Below are 21857 nucleotides of genomic sequence, written 5' to 3' on the forward strand. Positions count from 1 at the left end.
CCGTCTCAAATGTTAAGTGGTGGGGGGGGGGTGTTATTGCTCGCTATGGGGGCACAGGAAACACGGATGTGAGGCTAAGTGCGTTTGAGCCGCGTGTTAAATGGAACTGTCACAGTGATAAAGAGTGCACCTCCGCACCGGAAGTGTTTTTGTGTGTGTGTGTGTGTGTGTGAGAGAGACAGAGAGAGTAAGGACTATTCCGCAATCGCTACAACTCCCATTCGCAGTAGTACTACTACTCTCTAGAGTCTAGAGATTGGGCTCCCGAGTGGCGCAGCGGTCTAAGGCACTGCATCTCAGTGTTAGAGGCGTCACCACAGACACCCTGGCTCGATTCCAGGCTGTATCACAACTGGCCGTGATTGGGAGTCCCATAGGGCAGTGCACAAGTCGTCCGGGTTTGGCCGGTGTAGGCCGTCATTGTAAATAAGAATTTGTTCTTAACCGACTTGCCTAGTTAAATAAAGAAAAAATATATTTTTCATCGCTGTTGCTATGTAAAGTCACGCATTGAGATCGAGCAGATAAAAACATCCACAGGCTGAATTTCTCCCCTCCATTAATAGATGTATAAATCTCCCACTGAGTGAAACTAACAGTTAAAAGGCCCCAAAGGCTTGTACAGTAGGCTGTTCAGGAGGTGTTATTGAGGAACGAGACCGCGCTGGGGAACGTTCAGGAACACAAAAACTCCTCTGAACGCAGCCCAGAGGCAGAGAGAGACAGACATCCGGACAGGGGTCGTATTCATTAGGGCATGCCAAAGCAAAACGTTTTACATCGGAAAACGAAAATGAGCGTTTCACATTGGGAAAGTTCAGCTAGTCCCTCCCTGTTTCTTTTTGTTTTGTGCCTAATGAATGGGACCAGGAGTTAGCTAACCTCACTCACAGTGGTGTAACATCACTTGCCATAGAGGGAAACTGCCAACAGCAATCAAGCTATTGAATTCACTTCATTCACCCTCACTTACCTGTAGTCCACGATCAGCTCCTTTGTCTTGCTCACGCTGAAGGAGAGGTTGTTGTGCTGGCACCACACTGCCAGCTCTCTGACCTCCTTCATCGTCGTCGGTGATCAGGTCTACCACCATCGTGTCGTCAACAAACTTAATGATGGTGTTGGAGTCGTGTGCAGACATGCCGTCGTGGGTGAACAGGGAGTACAGACGGTGACTAAGCACGCACCCCAGAGGGGCCTCCGTGTGGAGGGTCAGCAGGGCGGATGTGTTATTGCCTACCCCCACCACCTGGGGGCAGTCCGTCAGGAAGTCCAGGATACAGTTGCAGAGGGAAGAGTTTAAAACATTTGCGATGTAAGAACCCCTGTTTTGGGGACCTGTGTGGTTCTGGTACTGATTCCGACTGACATTTTCACTTAAATTGATCTGTGGACACTGTAGATTAAAATTGCCTTACATTGAGTGATAGCCCTGGTTTTCACGGACCCAGTAGTATTTGTTTTGAGCCTGTGTGACGTAGGATGTGAAATCTGAAACCACTTGAAGCTGGGATGTTCCTCCTACCATTTAATTACCTCTTCCGACTGTCCATCAATTCCTGGCTGAACCCTACATCGCAGCCACTGACAAAGCACACATGCCTGTAATTGTTACATCCGATCGCATGTCTATGTCATGGAAAGAGCAGGTTTTGTACACTCGTGTATATAAAACACAGGTAAATCACGTTTTTGACTGCACCGGGCCTTTTAAAGCTGAAATGAATAAAGCCTTAAAGATATCGCGTTCCAATAAACTGTAATAAATAGTAATTATAATAAATGAATAATAAGCAATAAACAGGGGAGTCAGAAGTCGAGGACCTAAAGGTTCAACCGGAGTTGGAACATGTGGAGCGAATCACCGATTTGCGTCCCAACCCCAGTCACCGTTGTCTGGATACACACTGTTATACTCTGTGTACATTTCACTCCTCATTTAACTTAACATTTAACTCGACAATTCAAAAACCTGTAGCTTTTATGTTAATGTCTTGGCAGCCGCTATGTTTTGCTAGTAATACAAAACTAAGCAAATATGTTTTCTACATACGGTAGCAGTCCAAGCGTTGTTTGACATTCACACTTTCCCTCCAAAATTTTCCACGGACACAACGGTCATTTTTTTTGTTACGGCGAACTATCAGCTCCAAAGATGTTAAGTCAGGGCTGTCAAGCAAAAATGGTGGCCAGCTGGGGTGTCTGGAGGATTGTGGCGGCGGCTCTGTGTCGTGGGGCGATGGCGTCTGTGCCCTGCCAGTTGCACCGCGGCGGGCCGGCGATGTGTGTGGTCATCAGGCGACTGGGTGACCATGGGGGAGAGAGTGGAACCAGGTCAAAGCCGAGCCCCTGCTAACTCTACTCATCTTTCCCCCATCTGTCTGTCTGTTACTCTCTTGCTCTCTCTCCTTTCTCCATGGCCATGTTTTCTCTCTCTTATTCTCTCACTTTCTCCATTCATCCTATTTGACCTCTTTCTTTCACACTTTTTCTCCTCCCTGTCCGTCTGGCACGTGCCCTGTCTTGTTCACACGCACGCACGCACACACACCGCTCCCTCAGTGTGGCCTAGGGGCATGTGGTTTAGCTGGGCAAGAGATAAGAGAAGTTATCAGCCGGTGGTTGTGAACAAACACTTCCTTTCTTCTCCTCCTTTGACTCCTCTCTCCTCCTCTCCACTCCTCTCCTCTCTCTCTCTTCTCCATTTTACTCCTCTCTTCTCCACCCCTCTCCCCTCTCTCTTCTCCACTTCACCCTTCTCCTCTCCACCCCTCTCCTTCTTTCCTTCTCCCTCACCCTTCCTCTCTCTCTCTCTTTGTCTCTGTCTCTGACTCTGCACTCACCCTCCTTTCACCAATTCTCCTCTTCTCTCTCCTTCACCTAACCCCTCCACTCTCCTCTCCTCTCTCCTTCCTCACTTAACCCCTCCACTCTCCTCTCCTCTCTGCTCTCCTTCCTCACCTAACCCCTCCACTCTCCTCTCCTTCCTCACCTAACCCCTCCACTCTCCTCTCCTCTCTCCTTCCTCACCTAACCCCTCCACTCTCCTCTCCTCTCTCCTTCCTCACCTAACCCCTCCACTCTCCTCTCCTCTCTCCTTCCTCACCTAACCACTCCACTCTCCTCTCTGCTCTCCTTCCTCACCTAACCCCTCCACTCTCCTCTCCTTCTCTCTCCTTCCTCACCTAACCACTCCACTCTCCTCTCCTCTTTCCTTCCTCACCTAACCCCTCCACTCTCCTCTCCTCTCTCCTTCCTCACTTAACCACTCCACTCTCCTCTCTCTCTCCTTCCTCACCTAACCCCTCCACTCTCCTCTCCTCTCTCCTTCCTCACCTAACCCCTCCACTCTCCTCTCCTCTCTCCTTCCTCACCTAACCCCTCCACTCTCCTCTCTGCTCTCCTTCCTCACCTAACCCCTCCACTCTCCTCTCCGCTCTCCTTCCTCACCTAACCCCTCCACTCTCCTCTCCTCTCTCCTCTCTCCTTCCTCACCTAACCCCTCCACTCTCTCCTCTCTCCTTCCTCACCTAACCCCTCCACTCTCCCTCTCCTCTCTCCTTCCTCACCTAACCCCTCCACTCTCCTCTCCTCTCTCCTTCCTCACCTAACCCCTCCACTCTCCTCTCCTTCTCTCCTTCCTCACCTAACCCCTCCACTCTCCTCTCCTCTCTCCTTCCTCACCTAACCCCTCCACTCTCCTCTCCTCTCTCCTTCCTCACCTAACCCCTCCACTCTCCTCTCCTCTCTCCTTCCTCACTTAACCACTCCACTCTCCTCTCCTCTCTCCTTCCTCACCTAACCCCTCCACTCCACTCTCCTCTCCTCTCTCCTTCCTCACCTAACCCCTCCACTCTCCTCTCCTCTCTCCTTCCTCACCTAACCCCTCCACTCTCCTCTCCTCTCTCCTTCCTCACTTAACCACTCCACTCTCCTCTCCTCTCTCCTTCCTCACTTAACCACTCCACTCTCCTCTCTGCTCTCCTTCCTCACCTAACCCCTCCACTCTCCTCTCTCCTCTCCTTCTTTCCCTTTTGTCTTGTGTTAAGAAATGTCTGAGCACAGTTAGAGGAGAGTGGCCCATCAGAGAGAGATGTTGTGTTTGTGTGTGGTGGAAAAAGAGGGGGAGAGAATGGACTTACATTTACATTACATTTAAGTCATTTAGCAGACGCTCTTATCCAGAGCGACCTACAAATTGGTGCATTCACCTTATGATATCCATTCATCCTATTTGACCTCTTTCTTTGACACTTTCTCTCCTCCCTGTCCGTCTGGCTCTCCAGGAGTGAAGGTAGGGGGAAGATGAGGGGATGAGTGAACAAAATCTCTCTCATTCACCTATACATCAGATTGCAGAGACACACACACACACACACACACACACACTCACCGCTCATTTTTCGGACGATTTGTTTCCACCACGTCTTCTGCTTTCGCTTATCCCCCACACACACACACACAGCACTTTGATTTCCTGATTGCCTTGGTTTCTGTGGTGGGCCAACTTAGGTTACTGTTCAGACTCGTTGCCAAGGAATGTGTGTGTGTGTGTGTGTGTGTGAGAGCCAGTGGCAGGTTTCACACAATTAGCTGCTATTCTTAGCCCTCTCTTCCATGGTCATATTTTTTCCCCCCTCTCCACTTTTTTATACTAGCGTTTTCATTATCTCTGTGTGTGCACCCTATTCCACATGTACTGCTCTACTTTAGACCAGGGCCCATGGAGCTCTGGTCAAAAGTAGTGCACTATATAGGAAATAGAGTGCCATTTAGAAATCAAACTCTATATGGCACAGGAAGGTTAGAGACTCTGAGCTACATGGAATAGAGACAGCTCTGAATCTGAGCTACATGGAATACAGACCGCTCTGAATCTGAGCTACATGGAATACAGACCGCTCTGAATCTGAGCTACATGGAATACAGACTGCTCTGAATCTGAGCTACATGGAATACAGACCGCTCTGAATCTGAGCTACATGGAATACAGACCGCTCTGAATCTGAGCTACATGGAATACAGACCGCTCTGAATCTGAGCTACATGGAATACAGACCGCTCTGAATCTGAGCTACATGGAATACAGACCGCTCTGAATCTGAGCTACATGGAATACAGACCGCTCTGAATCTGAGCTACATGGAATACAGACTGCTCTGAATCTGAGCTACATGGAATACAGACTGCTCTGAATCTGACACAGCTGTTTATAGATGGATCTGTAGATGTAGCTAATCAGTGTGTAGATAGATAGTCAGTGTGAACCAGAAATAGCCTACATAGACTTACACACTGGCAGGTAGACACACACACACACACAGACTGTCCCCTCCCATGCCATGCCCACATCCTGGCTGTGATGTCCTAACACCTTAATTCAGCCCCATTTTAGTCCAGCTTTATTTGTTTCCTTGAGACATTGAAAATAATTTAAAGGGCTTCGAGACATTGAGAAGAATATAAAGGGCTTCGAGACATTGAGAAGAATATTAAGGGCTTTGAGACATTGAGAAGAATATTAAGGGCTTTGAGACATTGAGAAGAATATTAAGGGCTTTGAGACATTGAGAAGAGTTTGAAGGGCTTTGAGACATTGAGAAGAGTTTGAAGGGCTTTGAGACATTGAGAAGAGTTTGAAGGGCTTTGAGACATTGAGAAGAGTTTGAAGGGCTTTGAGACATTGAGAAGAGTTTGAAGGGCTTTGAGACATTGAGAAGAGTTTGAAGGGCTTTGAGACATTGAGAAGAGTTTGAAGGGCTTTGAGACATTGAGAAGAGTTTGAAGGGCTTTGAGACATTGAGAAGAGTTTGAAGGGCTTTGAGACATTGAGAAGAGTTTGAAGGGCTTTGAGACATTGAGAAGAGTTTGAAGGGCTTTGAGACATTGAGAAGAGTTTGAAGGGCTTTGAGACATTGAGAAGAGTTTGAAGGGCTTTGAGACATTGAGAAGAGTTTGAAGGGCTTTGAGACATTGAGAAGAGTTTGAAGGGCTTTGAGACATTGAGAAGAGTTGAAAGGGTTTCTAGACATTGAGAAGAGTTGAAAGGGTTTCTAGACATTGAGAAGAGTTGAAAGGGTTTCGAGACATTGAGAAGAGTTGAAAGGGTTTCTAGACATTGAGACGAGTTGAAAGGGTTCCTAGACATTGAGAATAGTTTTTAAAGGCACAAACGGAAAGCGAAAGATAAGTGAGCAAATTGTCTTTGAGTGGAGGCTTCTGTGTCTGGCACGAACACCCACACAAAGAAAACAAGATCTAGATGACTGTCTACACCACCTCTCAGGAGAAAACCCTCCATAGATTGACAGGTAAATCTGTCCACAGTCTCGGACTACTGGTGAGTGTGTGTGTGTGTGTGTGTGTGTGTGTGTGTGTGTGAGAGAGAGTGTGTGTGTGAGAGTGTGTGTGTGTATACACAAGACTTTGCGGAACTTTAAGTCAAGAACGTGTGCGAAACACAAGTGAACCATCCTACTAAAAAGTAGAAAACTACACCCCAGTGGTCTCAACCTGACCAGAGAACAAGACCCAGTGTTCAGTAATGTTTCCCAGGGCTTTTACCCACTGTTCAATATCTGACCCAAGACCAGTTTGATGTTAGTTTAGGAATGTCTTAGATTTCTGTAGACCAGAGAACAAGACCCAGTGTTCATCCGTGCTTTTCCCCACTGTTCAATATCTGACTCAAGACCAGTTTGATGTTAGTTTAGGAATGCTGTAGAACTCCCCACAGTGTTTTCAATCTGACCCTAGAATTAAAGGTCTGTGAGTTTAGGAATGCTTCAAACTACTCCCCTGTGTTAAAATCTGACATGGAACCAGAGTTTAGAAGTACATGGAGTGTCTACTAGAAAAGGTTCACTCTCCTGTCATGAAAATAAGAGAAGTGTAAGAAGTCCTAAGATATAACAATAAGTTATATTATATACATCTTCTTTTTCTTTCATGTTAACTGTGATTTAAACCTTACTGTAAATAGTGTTTTTCTTTCATGTTTTATTTTAGGATATATTGCTCATTGTGTTTTCAGCACAGTCTGTATTCTTCATGGGGTGAGCTATATTTACATTATGATCAGGAAACTGGGTTGGTGGGTTTTGTTCGGTCGAGCGAAAGAGGATAAGAGGGGATATGAGCCGTTTCCCCTCACAAGTTCTCTTGCCTTGATCCGCTAGTGAAAAATGATTCGAAAATGGTAGAGCTAATAAAGTGTGAAACAATCCAACAGTACTATAACATCACTGTACCAGGTGTTTACTGTTCCAACGGGAGAGATTTAAAAATCCGCTGTTGGTGGTCGTCAGGCTTTTCACAAGGTACACTATGTGTACAAAAGTATGTGGACACCCCTTCAAATTAGTGGATTTGGCTATTTCAGCCACACCCATTACAGACTGGTGTATACAATCGAGCACATAGCCATGCAATCTCCATAGACAAACATTGGCAGTAGAATGGCCTTACTGAAGCGCTAAATGACATTCAACATGGCACCATCATAGGATGCCATCTTTCCAACAAGTCAGTTCGTCAAATGTCTGTCCTGCTAGAGCTTCCCCGGTCAACTGTAAGTGCTGTTATTGTGAAGTGGAAACATCTAGGAGCAACAACCGCTCAGCCGCGAAGTGGTAGGCTACACAAGCTCAGAACGGGACTGCCGAGTGCTGAACGCGTAGCACGTAGAAATCGTCTGCAACACTCACTACCAAGTTCCAAACTGCCTCTGGAAGCAACGTAAACGCAATAACATTTCGTTGGGAGCTTCATGAAATGGGTTTCTGTGGCCGAGCAGCTGCACACAAGCCTAAGATCCTTATGCCCAATCCCAAGCGTCGGCTGGAATGGTGTAAAAGCGGCGCTGGGAGTGTGGTGCCAGGAAAAATAACCTCTCACTCAACGTCAACAAAACTAAGGACTTCAGGAAACAGCAGAGGGAGCACCCCCCTATCCACATCGATGGGACCGCAGTGGAGAAGGTGAAAGTTTCAAGTTCCTCAGCATACACATCACAAAAAAAATGAAATGGTCCATCCACACAGTGTGGTGAAGAAGGCACGCCTCTTCAACCTCAGGAGACTAAAGAAATTTGTCTTAACACCTAAAACCTTAACAAACTTTTACAGCTGCACAATTGAGAGCATCATGTTGGGCTGTATCACTGCCTGGTACGTCAACTGCACCGCCCGCAACCGCAACGCATCACCGGGGGAAAACTACCTGCCCTCCAGGACACCTACAGCACCCGATGCCATAGGAAGGCCAAAAAGATCATCAAGGACAACAACCACCCGAGCCACTGCCTGTTCACCCCACTATCATCCAGAAGGCGAGGTCAGTACAGGTGCACCGAAAGCTGGGACCGAGAGACTAAAAACCCGCTTCTATCTCAAGGCCATCAGACTGCTAAACAGCCATCACTAGCACATCAGAGGTGGCTGCCTATAGACATAGACTAGGAATCACTGGCCACTTTAAGGAAATGAAACATTAGCCTCTTTAATAATGTCTCTGTATCTTGCATTACTCATCCCATATGTATAAACTGTACTCTATACTATTCTACGGTATCTTAGTCCCTTTAATTGTGTGTAAGGGTCAATTGTGTGTAAATATTGCATCTAACATTTCATATGTATATAGCGTATTCTATACAATGCCGCTCTGACAGTGGGGGGAAAAAGTATTTGATCCCCTGCTGATTTTGTATGTTTGCCCACATACAAAGAAATGATCAGTCTATCATTTTAATGGTAGGTTTATTTGAACAGTGAGAGACAGAATAACAACAAAACAATCCAGAAAAACGCATGTCAAAAATGTTATAAAATGATTTGCATTTTAACGAGGGAAATAAGTATTTGACCCCTCTGCAAAACATGACTTAGTACCTGGTGGCAAAACCCTTGTTGGCAATCACAGAGGTCAGACGTTTCTTGTAGTTGGCCACCAGGTTTGCACACATCTCAGGAGGGATTTTGTCCCACTCCTCTTTGCAGATCTTCTCCAAGTCATTAAGGTTTCGAGGCTGACGTTTGGCAACTCGAACCTTCAGCTCCCTCCACAGATTTTGTATGGGATTAAGGTCTGGAGACTGGCTAGGCCACTCCAGGACCTTAATGTGCATCTTCTTGAGCCACTCCTTTGTTGCCTTGGCCGTGTGTTTTGGGTCATTGTCATGCTGGAATACCCATCCACGTCCCATTTTCAATGCCCTGGCTGAGGGAAGGAGGTTCTCACCCAAGATTTGATGGTACATGGCCCCGTCCATCGTCCCTTTGATGCGGTGAAGTTGTCCTGTCCCCTTAGCAGAAAAACACACCCAAAGCATAATGTTTCCACCTCCATGTTTGACGGTGGAGATGGTGTTCTTGGGGTCATAGGCAGCATTCCTGCTCCTCCAAACATGTTGAGTTGATGCCAAAGAGCTCCATTTTGGTCTCATCTGACCACAACACTTTAACCAGTTGTCCTCTGAATCATTCAGATGTTCATTGGCAAACTTCAGACGGGCATGTATATGTGCTTTCTTGAGCAGGGGGACCTTGCGGGCGCTGCAGGATTTCAGTCCTTCACGGCGTAGTGTGTTACCAATTGTTTTCTTGGTGACTATGGTCGCAGCTGCCTTGAGATCATTGACAAGATCGTCCTGTGTAGTTCTGGGCTGATTCCTCACCGTTCTCATGATCATTGCAACCCCACGAGGTGAGAACTTGCATGGAGCCCCAGGCCGAGGGATATTGACAGTTCTTTTGTGTTTCTTCCATTTGCAAATAATCACACCGAATGTTGTCACCTTCTCACCAAGCTGCTTGGCGATGGTCTTGTAGCCCATTCCAGCCTTGTGTAGGTCTACAATCTTGTCCCTGACATCCATGGAGAGCTCTTTGGTCTTGGCCATGGTGGAGAGTTTGGAATCTGATTGATTGATTGCTTCTGTGGACAGGTGTCTTTTATACAGGTAACAAGCTGAGATTAGGAGCACTCCCTTTAAGAGTGTGCTCCTAATCTCAGCTCGTTACCTGTATAAAAGACACCTGGGAGCCAGAAATCTTTCTGATTGAGAGGGGGTCAAATACTTATTTCCCTCATTAAAATGCAAATCAATTCATAACATTTTTTACATGTGTTTTTCTGGATATTTTTATTGTTATTCTGTCTCTCACTGTTCAAATAAACCTACCATTAAAATTATAGACTGATCCTTTCTTTATCAGTGGGCAAATGTACAAAATCAACAGGGGATCAAATATTTTTTCCCCCACTGTATATGTATATAAACTCAGCAAAGAAAGAAACTGGATATCATAAGGTGAATGCACCAATTTGTAAGTCGCTCTGGATAAGAGCGTCTGCTAAATGACTTAAATGTAAAATGTAAATGTCCTCTCCCTGTCAGCTGCGTTTATTTTCAGCAAACTTAATAAATATAAAACTTGTAAATATTAAAATGAATATAAGATTCAACAACTGAGACATGAACTGAACAAGTTCCACAGACATGTGACTAACAGAAATTGAATAACAGAAATGGAATAATGTGTCCCTGAACAAAGGGGGGCGGGGGTCAAAATCAAAAGTAACAGCAAGAACTGGCAAATCTGGTGGCCACACCAACAGCAAGACTGGTGTGGTGTGGCCACCAGCTGCATTAAGTACTGCCGTGCATCTCCTCATGGATTGCACCAGATTAGCCAGTTCTTGCTGTGAGATGTTACCCCACTCTCAGACACCAAGGCAAGGCACCTGCAAGTTCCTGGACATTTCTGGGGGGAATGGCCCTAGCCCTCACCCTCCGATCCAACAGGTCCCAGACGTGCTCAATGGGATTGAGATCCGGGCTCTTCGCTGGCCATGGCAGAACACTGACATTCCTGTCTTGCAGGAAATCACGCACTGAATGAGCAGTATGGCTGGTGGCATTGTCATGCTGGAGGGTCATGTCAGGATGAGCCTGCAGGAAGGGTACCACATGAGGGAGGAGGATGCCTTCCCTGTAACGCACAGCGTTGAGATTGCCTGCAAGGGCAACAAGCTCAGTCCCATGATGCTGTGACACACCGCCCCAGACTGTGACGGACCTTCCACCTCCAAATCAATCCCGCATCAGAGTAGAGGCCTCGGTGTAATGCTCATTCCTTTGACGATAAACGCAAATCCGACCATCACCCCTGGTGAGACAAAACCGTAACTCTTCAGTGAAGAGCACTTTTTGCCAGTCCTGCCTGGTCCAGCGACGGTGGGTTTGTGCCCATAGGCGACGTTGTTGCCAGTGATGTCTGGTGAGGACCTGCCTTACAACAGGCCTACAAGCCCTCAGTCCAGCCTCTCTCAGCCTATTGCGGACAGTCTGAGCACCGATGGAGGGATTGTGTGTTCCTGGTGTAACTCGGGCAGTTGTTGTTACCATCCTGTACCTGTCCCGCAGGTGTGATGTTCGGATGTACCGATCCTGTGCAGGTGTCAGCTGTCCGTCCTGTCTCCCTGTAGCGCTGTCTTAGGCATCTCACAGTACGGACATTGCAATTTACTGCCCTGGCCACATCTGCAGTCCTCATGCCTTCTTGCAGCATACCTAAGGCACATTCACGTTCAGATGAGCAGGGCCGCTGGGCATCTTTCTTTTGGTGTTATTCAGAGTCAGTTAGCTGTTAGTAGGTTCATAAGTTTTCATAACTGTGACCTTAATTGCCTACCGTCTGTTAGCTGTTAGTGTCTTAACGACCGTTCCACAGGTGCATGTTAATTTAATTATGGTTCATTGAACAAGCATGGAAAACAGTGTTTAAACCCTTAACAGTGAAGAACTGTGAAGTTATTCTGATTTTTACGAATTATCTTTGAAGACAGGGTCCTGAAAAAGGGACTTCTTTTTTTGCTGAGTTTATATTGTTTTTGATTTGATTTTTTATATATATTTTCGAGAGCCGTTTGCCTCCGAAACACAACTCAACCCAACCAAGCCGCACTGCTTCTTGACACAATGCCTACTTAACCCGGAAGCCAGTCGCACCAATGTGTCGGGAGGAATCACTGTACACCTGGCGACCGTGTCAGCGTGCACTGCGCCCGGCCCGCCACAGGAGTCGCTAGTGCGCAATGGGACAAGGATATTCCTGCTTGCCAAACCCTCCCCTAACCTGGACGACGCTGGGCCAATTGTGCGCCACCCCATGGGTCTCCCAGTCGCAGCTAACTGTTAGATATTACTGCACTGTCGGAGCTAAAAGCACAAGCGTTTCGCTACACCCGCAATAACATCTGCTAAACACATGTATGTGACCAATACAATTTGATTTGATTTGTAATGCTCGCCGTCATTGGACTCTTAGCGCTACAGCATACAATCGCATCCATTATCCCAGAAACCCTAGACCCACTTCCATTTGCATACCGCCCCAACAGATCCACAGATCATGCAATCTCTATTGCACTCAACACTGCCCTTTCCCACCTGGACAAAAGGAACACCTATGTGAGAATGCTATTCATTGACTACAGCTCAGCGTTCAACACCATAGTACCCTCAAAGCTCATCACTAAGCTAAGGATCTTGGGACTAAACACCTCCCTCTGCAACTGGATCCTGGACTTCCTGACGGGCCGCCCCCAGGTGATAAGGGTAGGTGACAACACGTTCCACACTGACCCTCAACACAGGGCCCCTCAGGGGTGCGTGCTCAGTCCCCGCCTTTACTCCTGTTCACTTATGACTGCGTGGCCAGGAACAACTCCAACACCATCAAGTTTAGCGATGAAACAACAGTGGTAGGCCTGATTACCAACAATGATGAGATAGACTATAGGGAGGAGGTCAGAGACCTGGCCATGTGGTGCCAGGATAACAACCTCTCCCTCAACGTGATCAAGACAAAGGAGATGATTGTGGACTACAGGAAAAGGAGGACTGAGCACGCCCCCATTCTCATCGACGGGGCTGCAGTGGAGCAGGTTGAAAGATTCAAGTTCCTTGGTGTCCACATCACCATCAAACTATCATAGTCCAAACACACTTAGACAGTCGTAAAGAGGGCACGACTTAACCTATTACCCCTCAGGAGACTGAAAAGATTTGTCATGGGTCCTCAGATCCTCAAAAGGTTCTACAGCTGCACCATCGAGAGCATCTTGACTGGTTCCATCACTGCCTCGTATGGCAACTGCTTGACCACCGACCTCTGCAAGGCGCTACAGAGGGGTAGTGCGTACGACCCAGTACGTCACTGGGGCCAAGATTCCTGCCATCTAGGACCTCTATACCAGGCGGTGTCAGAGGAAGGCCCTAAAAATTGTCAAAGACTCCAGCCACCCTAGTCATAGACTGTTCTCTCTGCTACCGCACGGAAAGCTGTCCCGGAGCGCCAAGTCTTGATCCACAAGGCTTCTTTAACAGCTTCTACCCCTAAGCCATGAGACTCCTGAACAGCTAATCAAAGGGCTAGCCAGACCCTTCTTTTACGCTGCTGCTACTCCCTGTTTATTATCTATGTATAGTTACTTTACCTCTACCTAGATGTAGGGCTGGGCGATATGGCCAAAATATCATATCATGGTTCTATGTTTATGATTAATAAAAGTTCTAAATTTGCTTAATGAGTAGTGAGTGATCCTAGGGGTGGCAACACATATATTCTAAGTGATTTCAATGTGTCTTTCTCCATTCTGATTGTTTTATACTGTTCAATTCAACTTCAACCTAAAATGATATCCTGCATTTCCATCAATTTCTAAATTTCCTGCACTCATTTGAGATCCACACTGCCACGATATGGGCAAAAATACTAGGCCTTATTTTTAACCAAATGTTGCAATTCCGATTTAGATCAAAACACTTGGGTGAACTTTTGGAATCATGGAAATAGAATGTTTATTCTAATTCTATAGTTAAAATATAAATAACAGTGGGCACATTGAATACAGTGTTGTTTGACGTGACAATGAATGAAAATACCATGGATGGGTTATTGTGACAGGGTAGGAATCAAAGTGATGTTCAGTGTTACCTAGGGGACCCTATAATCTTTGGATACATAAAATCTTTATTCGTATAGCCAACATATTCATGCTTTGCCTATTCCTCTTTGATTTAGAAGATACTGTTGCACAAACAAGATGCTGATTTAAGCCTCCACCAGTAATGGTATCAGGCTGTATTAGCTAGCTTTGTTTGCTCTGACTCTTAGTACTTTTATTAGCTATTTAGCTAGCCAGCTAACTAGGGATTAGCATTAGTGGCTAACACGATTTAGCTTAACTTGCTAAGAAAATATCTGTTTGCAGATGTAAGAAACACTAATGTTGTAATTATAGAACGCTTGTGGATTTATATTAAGATCAAAGTGGAAACAACATCGTTGTCATCAACATTGTTGCATGAGCTGCATTAACCATCCAGACTGAACGAAAGTGTCTCGTGGTCAAGTAACAACAAATGCACTCCTTGAGTGACAGGGGGTGGGACTTGGTCTGTGTGGAAAGCAGCATGGAGAGAGTGAGTGAGAGAGAGCGGAGAGGGAAGACTCAAGTTGCGGAGTAAACTATAAAAATGGACGTTAAGCGCGGTGTATTACATTTAACAACCAAACATTCAAATACCGTTATAGAAGGTAAAGTTAAAAACCCAAACCGGTCCCTGCATCAATACCGGTATATAGTAAAATACGGTATACCGCCCAGGCCTACCTACATGTACATATTACCTCAATTACCTCGACTAACTGGTGCAGCCTCACTATTGTTATTTTACTGCGGCTCTTTAATTTTGTTACTTTTATTTAATTATCTATTTTATACTTAACACTTTTTTTTCTTAAAGCATTGTTGGTTAAGGGCTTGTAAGTAAGCATTTCACTGTAAGGTCTATGACCTGTTGCATGTGACAAATACAATATGATTTGATCCTAGATGATTTTGTGCTTCCAACTTTGTGGCAACAGTTTGGGGAAGGCCCTTTCCTGTTTCAACATGACACTGCCTCCGTGCACAAAGCGAGGTCCATACAGAAATGGTTTGCCGACTGTTAGTTTACTCCTATTGTTTACAAAGTATGTGACAAATAAAATGTGATTTGATTTGACGTATACAGACACACACACACACACACACACACACACACACACACACACACACACACACACATATCTGGAGGTGACCCTGAACAGATGGGCCAAGCGCCAGTGTTCTGCTGAGGAGGTGAAATGCAACCCCACTCAGTGTACCAGATCGATGGGCTCGCCCCTCAGACTAGTCTCTGGGGTCTCCTCTTACCCCACCCTTACCCCCGTCTATTTGTCCTATCTTTTCTCTCTCTTAACGATCTCTGTCTCTCAATTATCTCTTTTTCTCTCTCTCAACGATCTCTCTCTCTGTCTCCACTAGCGGTTCTGGGGGGGGGGGGCAGTGCCCCTGTGACAACAATTTTGGACCCCCTTATGGCCCACCTAAATGTGGAGTATGAAATATTATTTTTTACATCTGTTATTAGACAGTGGCAACGATGATGATTATGAACATGGTCTTTTGCCTGCTAATGCCTGCAATGCAGTGAAGAAAACGATATGACAACAATAACGTCTAATGTAACTGGCCCCTCTAACAGTACAACTGGCCCCAGCTTGCCCCCCCCCAGTTGAAATGGTCTAGAACCGCCACTGTCTGTCTCTCAACGATCTCTCTCAATTCAATTCAAGGGGCTTTAATGGCATGGAAACATATGTTAACATTGACAAAGCAAGTGAAGTAGATAATATACAAAAGTGAAATAAACAATACAAATGAGCAGTAAATACTACACTCCCAAAAGAACAAAGACATTTCAAATGTCATATTATGTATATATACAGTGTTGTAACGATGTGCAAATGGTTAAAGCACAAAAGGGAAAATAAATAAACATAAATATGGGTTGTATTTACAATGGTGTTTGTTCTTCACTGGTTGCCCTTTTCTTGTGGCAACAGGTCACAAATCTTGCTGCTGTGATGGCACACTGTGGTATTTCACCCAATAGATATGGGAGTTTATTAAAATCGGGTTTGTTTTCAAATTCTTGGTAGGTCTGTGTAATCTGAGGGAAATATGTGTCTCCAATATGGTCATACATTTGGCAGGAGGTTAGGAAATGCAGCTCAGTTTCCACCTCATTTTGTGGGCAGTGTGCACATAGCATCTTGCGAGCCAGGTCTGCCTTCGGCGGCCTTTCTCAATAACAAGGCTACACTCACTGAGTCTGTACATAGTCAAAGCTTTCCTTAAGTTTGGGTCAGTCACAGTGGTCAGGTATTCTGCCACAGTGTACTCTCTGTTTAGGGCCAAATAGCATTCTAGTTTGCTCAGTTGTTTTTGTTAATTCTTTCCAATGTGTCAAGTAATTATCTTTTTGTTTTCTCATGATTTGGTTGGGTCTAATTGTGTTGCTGTCCTGGAGCTGTGTGGGGTTTGTTTGTGTTTGTGAACAGAGCCCCAGGACCAGCTTGCTTAGTGGACTCTTCTCCAGGTTCATCTCTCTGTAGGTGATGGCTTTGTTATAGAAGGTTTGGGAATTGCTTCCATTTAGGTGGTTGTAGAATTTAACGGCTCTTTTCTGGATTTTGATAATTAGCGGGTATCGGCCTAATTCTGCTCTGAATGCATTATTTGGTGTTTTACGTTGTACACGGAGGATATTTTTGCAGAATTCTGCATGCAGAGTCTCAATTTGGTGTTTGTCCCATTTTGTGAATTCTTGGTTGGTGAGCAGACCCCAGACCTCACAACCATAAAGGGCAATGAATTCTATAACTGATTCAAGTATTTTTAGCCAGATCCTAATTGGTATGTCGAATTTGATGTTCCTTTTGATGGCATAGAAGTCCCTTCTTGCCTTGTCTCTCAGATCGTTCACAGCTTTGTGGAAGATACCTGTGGCACTGATGTTTAGGCCAAGGTATAAATATTTTTTTGTGTGCTCTAGTACAACGGTGTCTAGATGGAATTTGTATTTGTGGTCCTGGCGATTGGACCTTTTTTGGAACACCATTATTTTGGTCTTACTGAGATTGACTGTCAGGGCCCAGGTCTGGCAGAATCTGTGCAGAAGATTTAGGTGCTGCTGTAGGCCCTCCTTGGTTGGTGACAGAAGCACCAGATCATCAACAAACATTAGACATTTAACTTCAGATTCTAGTAGGGTGAGGCCGGGTGCTGCAGACTGTTCTAGTGCCCTCGCCAATTTGTTGATATATATGTTGAAGAGGGTGAGGCTTAAGCGGGATCCCTGTCTCACCCCACTGCCCTGTGGGAAGAAATGTGTGTTTTTTGCCAATTTTAACCGCACAATTGTTGTTTGTGTACATGGATCTTCTAATGTCGTATGTTTTTCCCCAACATCACTTTCCATCAATTTGTATAGCAGATCCTCATTCCAAATTGAGTCAGGCTTTTTTGAAATCAACCAAGCATGAGAGGACTTTGCCTTTGTTTTGGTTTGTCTGTTTGTCAATTAGGGTGTGCAGGGTGAATACGTGGTCTGTCGTACGATAATTTGGTAAAAATCCAATTTGATATTTGCTCAGTACATTGTTTTCACTGAGGAAATGTACGAGTCTGCTGATAATGATAATGCTATAAGGTCACAAGGCGAGACCCAGATGCAGACACAGGAGGCAGATGGTTAGAATCTTTGTTGTTTATTTTTATCCAAAAGGAGTAGGCAAGAGAATGGTTGTGGACAGGCAAAAGGTCAAAACCAGATTCTGAGTTTAAGAGGTAAAGAGTGGCAGACAGGCTCGATGTCAGGCAGGCGGGTACGGAGTCCAGAAAAACAGACAAGGGTCAAAACCGGGAAGACTAGATAAAGAGAATAGAAAACAGGAGCACGGGGGACAAAAACACGCTGGTTGACTTGAAAACATACAAGACGAACTGGTATAGAAACACAGTGATAAATACACCAGGGAAAATAGGCGACTCCTGGAGGGGGTGGAGACAATCACAAGAACAGGTGAAACAGATCAGGGTGTGACGAATGCAGATGATTTCCCCACTGTTGCTGTTGACGCATATCCCACGGTAGTAATTGGAGTCAAATTTGTCTCCACTTTTGTGGATTGGGTGATCAGTCTTTGGTTCCAAATATTGGGGAAGATGCCAGAGCTAAGGATGATGTTAAAGAGTTTAACCTCTCTGGGAAATGTGGGACACACTATTCAACAGCCAGTGAAATAGCAGGGCGCCATATTCAAAACAACAAAAATCTCATAATTCAAATTTCTCAAACATACAACTATTTTACACCATTTTAAAGATGAACTTCTCGTTAATCCAACCGCATTGTCCGATTTCAAAAAGGCTTTACGGCGAAAGCATAGCATTAGATTATGTTAGGACAGCGCCGAGACAAGAAAAACCACACAGCCATTTTCCAAGCAAGGAGAGGCGTCACAAAAACCAGAAATACAGCTAAAATTAATCACTAACCTTTGATCTTCATCAGATGGCACTCATAGGACTTCATGTTACACAATACATGTATGTTTTGCTCGATAAAGTTCATATTTATATCCAAAAACCCCATTTTACATTGGCGTGTAATGTTCAGAAATGTTTTGCCTCCCATAAACGTTGATAAAATATTAAACTGTTATTCAAAGAATTATAGATACACTTCTCCTTAATGCAACCGCTGTGTCAGATTTCAAAAAAACTTTACAGCGAAAGCACACTTTGCAATAATCTGAGTACAGCGCTGAGACGAAACCAAACCCGCCATTTTGTGGAGTCAACAAAACTCAGAAATAACATTATAAATATTCACATACCTTTGATGATCTTCGTCGGAATGCACTCCCAGGAATCCCAGTTCCCCAATAAATGTTAATTTGATTCGATTAAGTCCATATATATGTCCAAATACCTCCTTTTTGTTCACGCGGTAGAGTACTCCAAATGCACTGTGCTCGCACAGTTAAGTTCAGACGAAAAGTCAAAAAAAGTTATATTACAGTTTGTAGAAACATGTCAAACGATGTATAGAATCAATCTTTAGGATGTTTTTATCATAAATCTTCCATAATATTCCAACCGGACGATTCCTTTGTCTTCAAAAAAGAAAAGGAACACAGCTAACTCTCATGTGAGTGCGCCACTGAGCTCATGTCATTTTCTCACTCATCTACTTCCAGGAGCTCTTATTCTCTCCCTATTCACAGTAGAAGCATGAAACAACGTTCTAAAGACTGTTGACATCTAGTGGAAGCCTTAGGAAGTGCAAAATGAACCCTAAGTCACTGTGTACTGGATAGGGAATCACTTGAAAAACTACAAACCTCAGATTTCCACACTTCCTGGTTGGATTTTTCTCAGGTTTTTGCCTGCCATATGAGTTCTGTTATACTCACAGACATCATTCAAACAGTTGTAGAACCTTCAGAGTGTTTTCTATCCAAATCTACTAATAATATGCATATCCTACCTTCTGGGCCCGAGTAGCAGTCAGTTTAATTTGGGCACGTCATTCATCTGAATTTCCGAATACTGCCCCCTGTCACTAAAAAGTTAAGTATAGCCAATTGGAATTTGTGGTCTGTATATTTGATAATTTCATTGAGTATACCATCAACATCACAGGCCTTTTTGGGTTGGAGGGTTTGCATTTTGTCCTGTAGTTCATTCAAGGTAATTGGATAATCCAGTGGATTCTGGTAGTCTTTAATAGTTGATTCTAAGATTTGTATTTGATCATGTATATGTTTTTGCTGTTTATTCTTTTGTTATAGAGCCAAAAAGATTGGAGAAGTGGTTTACCCATACGTCTCCATTTTGGATAGATAATTCTTTGTGTTGTTGTTCTAGTGTTTTCCAATTTTCCAAGTGGTTAGTCTATAGATTCTTCAATTACACTGAGCTGATTTCTGACGTGCTGTTCCTTCTTTTCCCGTGGTGTGTCTGTATTGTTAGTCATTCACCATAGTGAAGGCGTAGACTCAGGTATTCTGGGTCTCTATGTTTTTGGTTGGATAGGTTTCTCAATTTCTTTCTTAGGTTTTTGCATTCTTCATCAAACCATTTATCATTGTTGTTCATTTTCTTTGGTTTTCTGTTTGTAATTTTAAGATTTGATAGGGAAGCTGAAAGGTCAAATATACTGCTAAGATTTTCTACTGCCAAGTTTACACCTTCACTATTACAGTGGAATGTTTTGTCCAGGAAGTTGTCTAAAAGGGATTGAATTTGTTGTTGTCTAATTGTTTTTTGGTAGGGTTCCACACTATATTCCTTCCATCTATAGCATTTCTTAATATTACTCAGTTCCTTTGGCTTTGATGCCTCATGATTGAGTATTGCTCTGTTCAAGTAGACTATGATTTTGCTGTGATCAGTGGGCTGACTGTGGTGTCAGTGGACTGACTGTGAACGCTCTGAGAGTCTCTGGGTTGAGGTCAGTGACAAAGTAGTCTACAGTACTACTGCCAAGAGATGAGCTATAGGTGTACCTACCATAGGAGTCCCCTCAAAGCCTACCATTGACCATGTACATACCCAGCGTGCGACAGAGCTGCAGGAGTTGTGACCTGTTTATTGTGTTGGTTATATTGACATAGTTGTGCCTAGGGGGGCAAATGGGGGAGGAAATGCTATCACCTGCAGGCAGGTGTTTGTCCCCCTGTGTGCTGAGGGTGACAGGTTCTGGCATTTAGGTCCCTGTGCCTGGAAATGATTGATTTCCCCCTCCAGGATGGAGAAGCTGTCTTCATTAAAGTATGGGTATTCTAGTGGGGGGATATAGGTAGCACACAGGAGGACATTTTTCTCTGTTGAGATCATTTCCTTTGCATTTCTAGCCAAATGTGAAATGTTCCTGTTTTTGATTAATCTAATAGAGTGAGTTTGGTCTGCGCTATACCAAATTAGCATACCCCCTGAGTCCCTTCCCTGCTTCACACCTGGTAGTTTGGTGGATGGGATTACCAGCTCTCTGTAACATAGAGGGCAACCAGTGGGTCCATCTCCTTTATACCATGTTTCTTGTAGGATGATAATGTCTGTATTTCTTTGATAAAGTCCAGGTTCATGCTCTTTAGGCCAAAGGCAGATTACCTCAGGCCTTGGATATTCCAGGATGAGATAGTGAAGGCTTTGTGTTCCATAAAGTGTCCAATGTTGTTGGTTGTGTGGTTTGGCCTCCGGCCAGTAAGTGTGAGCAGAGCCTGCTGAGCATCTGGTACATTCCATTGACTTGGGCTAGTGTAAGAGTGGGGGTTGGGCCTGTTCCTGCTCACGGCCTGGGTGTATGTGTGACTTCCATGTTGAGGCTCTCTTTGCGGGAGTGGGGGTTAAGGGGTGGGCAGGAGGGGCATAGGTCTGATCTCTAGGGTTCTAAATGGGGTGTGGGCATGGTTGACTTGGGGGGGTGTTGATTGGTGTGGATGTGGCTGGTGGGGGTGTGGTCTGGATATAGGTCCTCTCGGCGTGGGCCCTCTGTATAGGTCCGGGGGGGGCTGGGGGTGTGTGTCTATTGATCTGTTGCTCCTGTGTGAAGTGTTGGGGCTGCGGTTGAGAGCGAAGGGTCCGTGCGAAGATGGGCACTGCTGCCTTGTATAGGTGGACCTGGTCGTAAAGTCTGTACAAGTCCAGGGTGGAGTGGTGGACCAGGTAAACATTTGGTTTTCAGTCACGGGAAATTCTTGCGTTTACCTGCTGTGTGGAAGTCTTTTCGTGGTAGCAGGGGGAGATAACCACTTGTGCGTTGGGGAAAGTGGAAGAAGCTTTTTCAATCCCTCCTTTCAGTGCTGTGGCCACCCTTCCCTGCTGTGCTCTCAGGTCGTTTGTGCCTGTGTTTATTATTATGTGGCTAGGTGAACCTAGTTGGTCCTCAGACA

This window comes from Salmo salar, chromosome ssa15 (assembly GCF_905237065.1).
Source record: "Salmo salar chromosome ssa15, Ssal_v3.1, whole genome shotgun sequence".
NCBI lineage: Eukaryota > Metazoa > Chordata > Actinopteri > Salmoniformes > Salmonidae > Salmo > Salmo salar.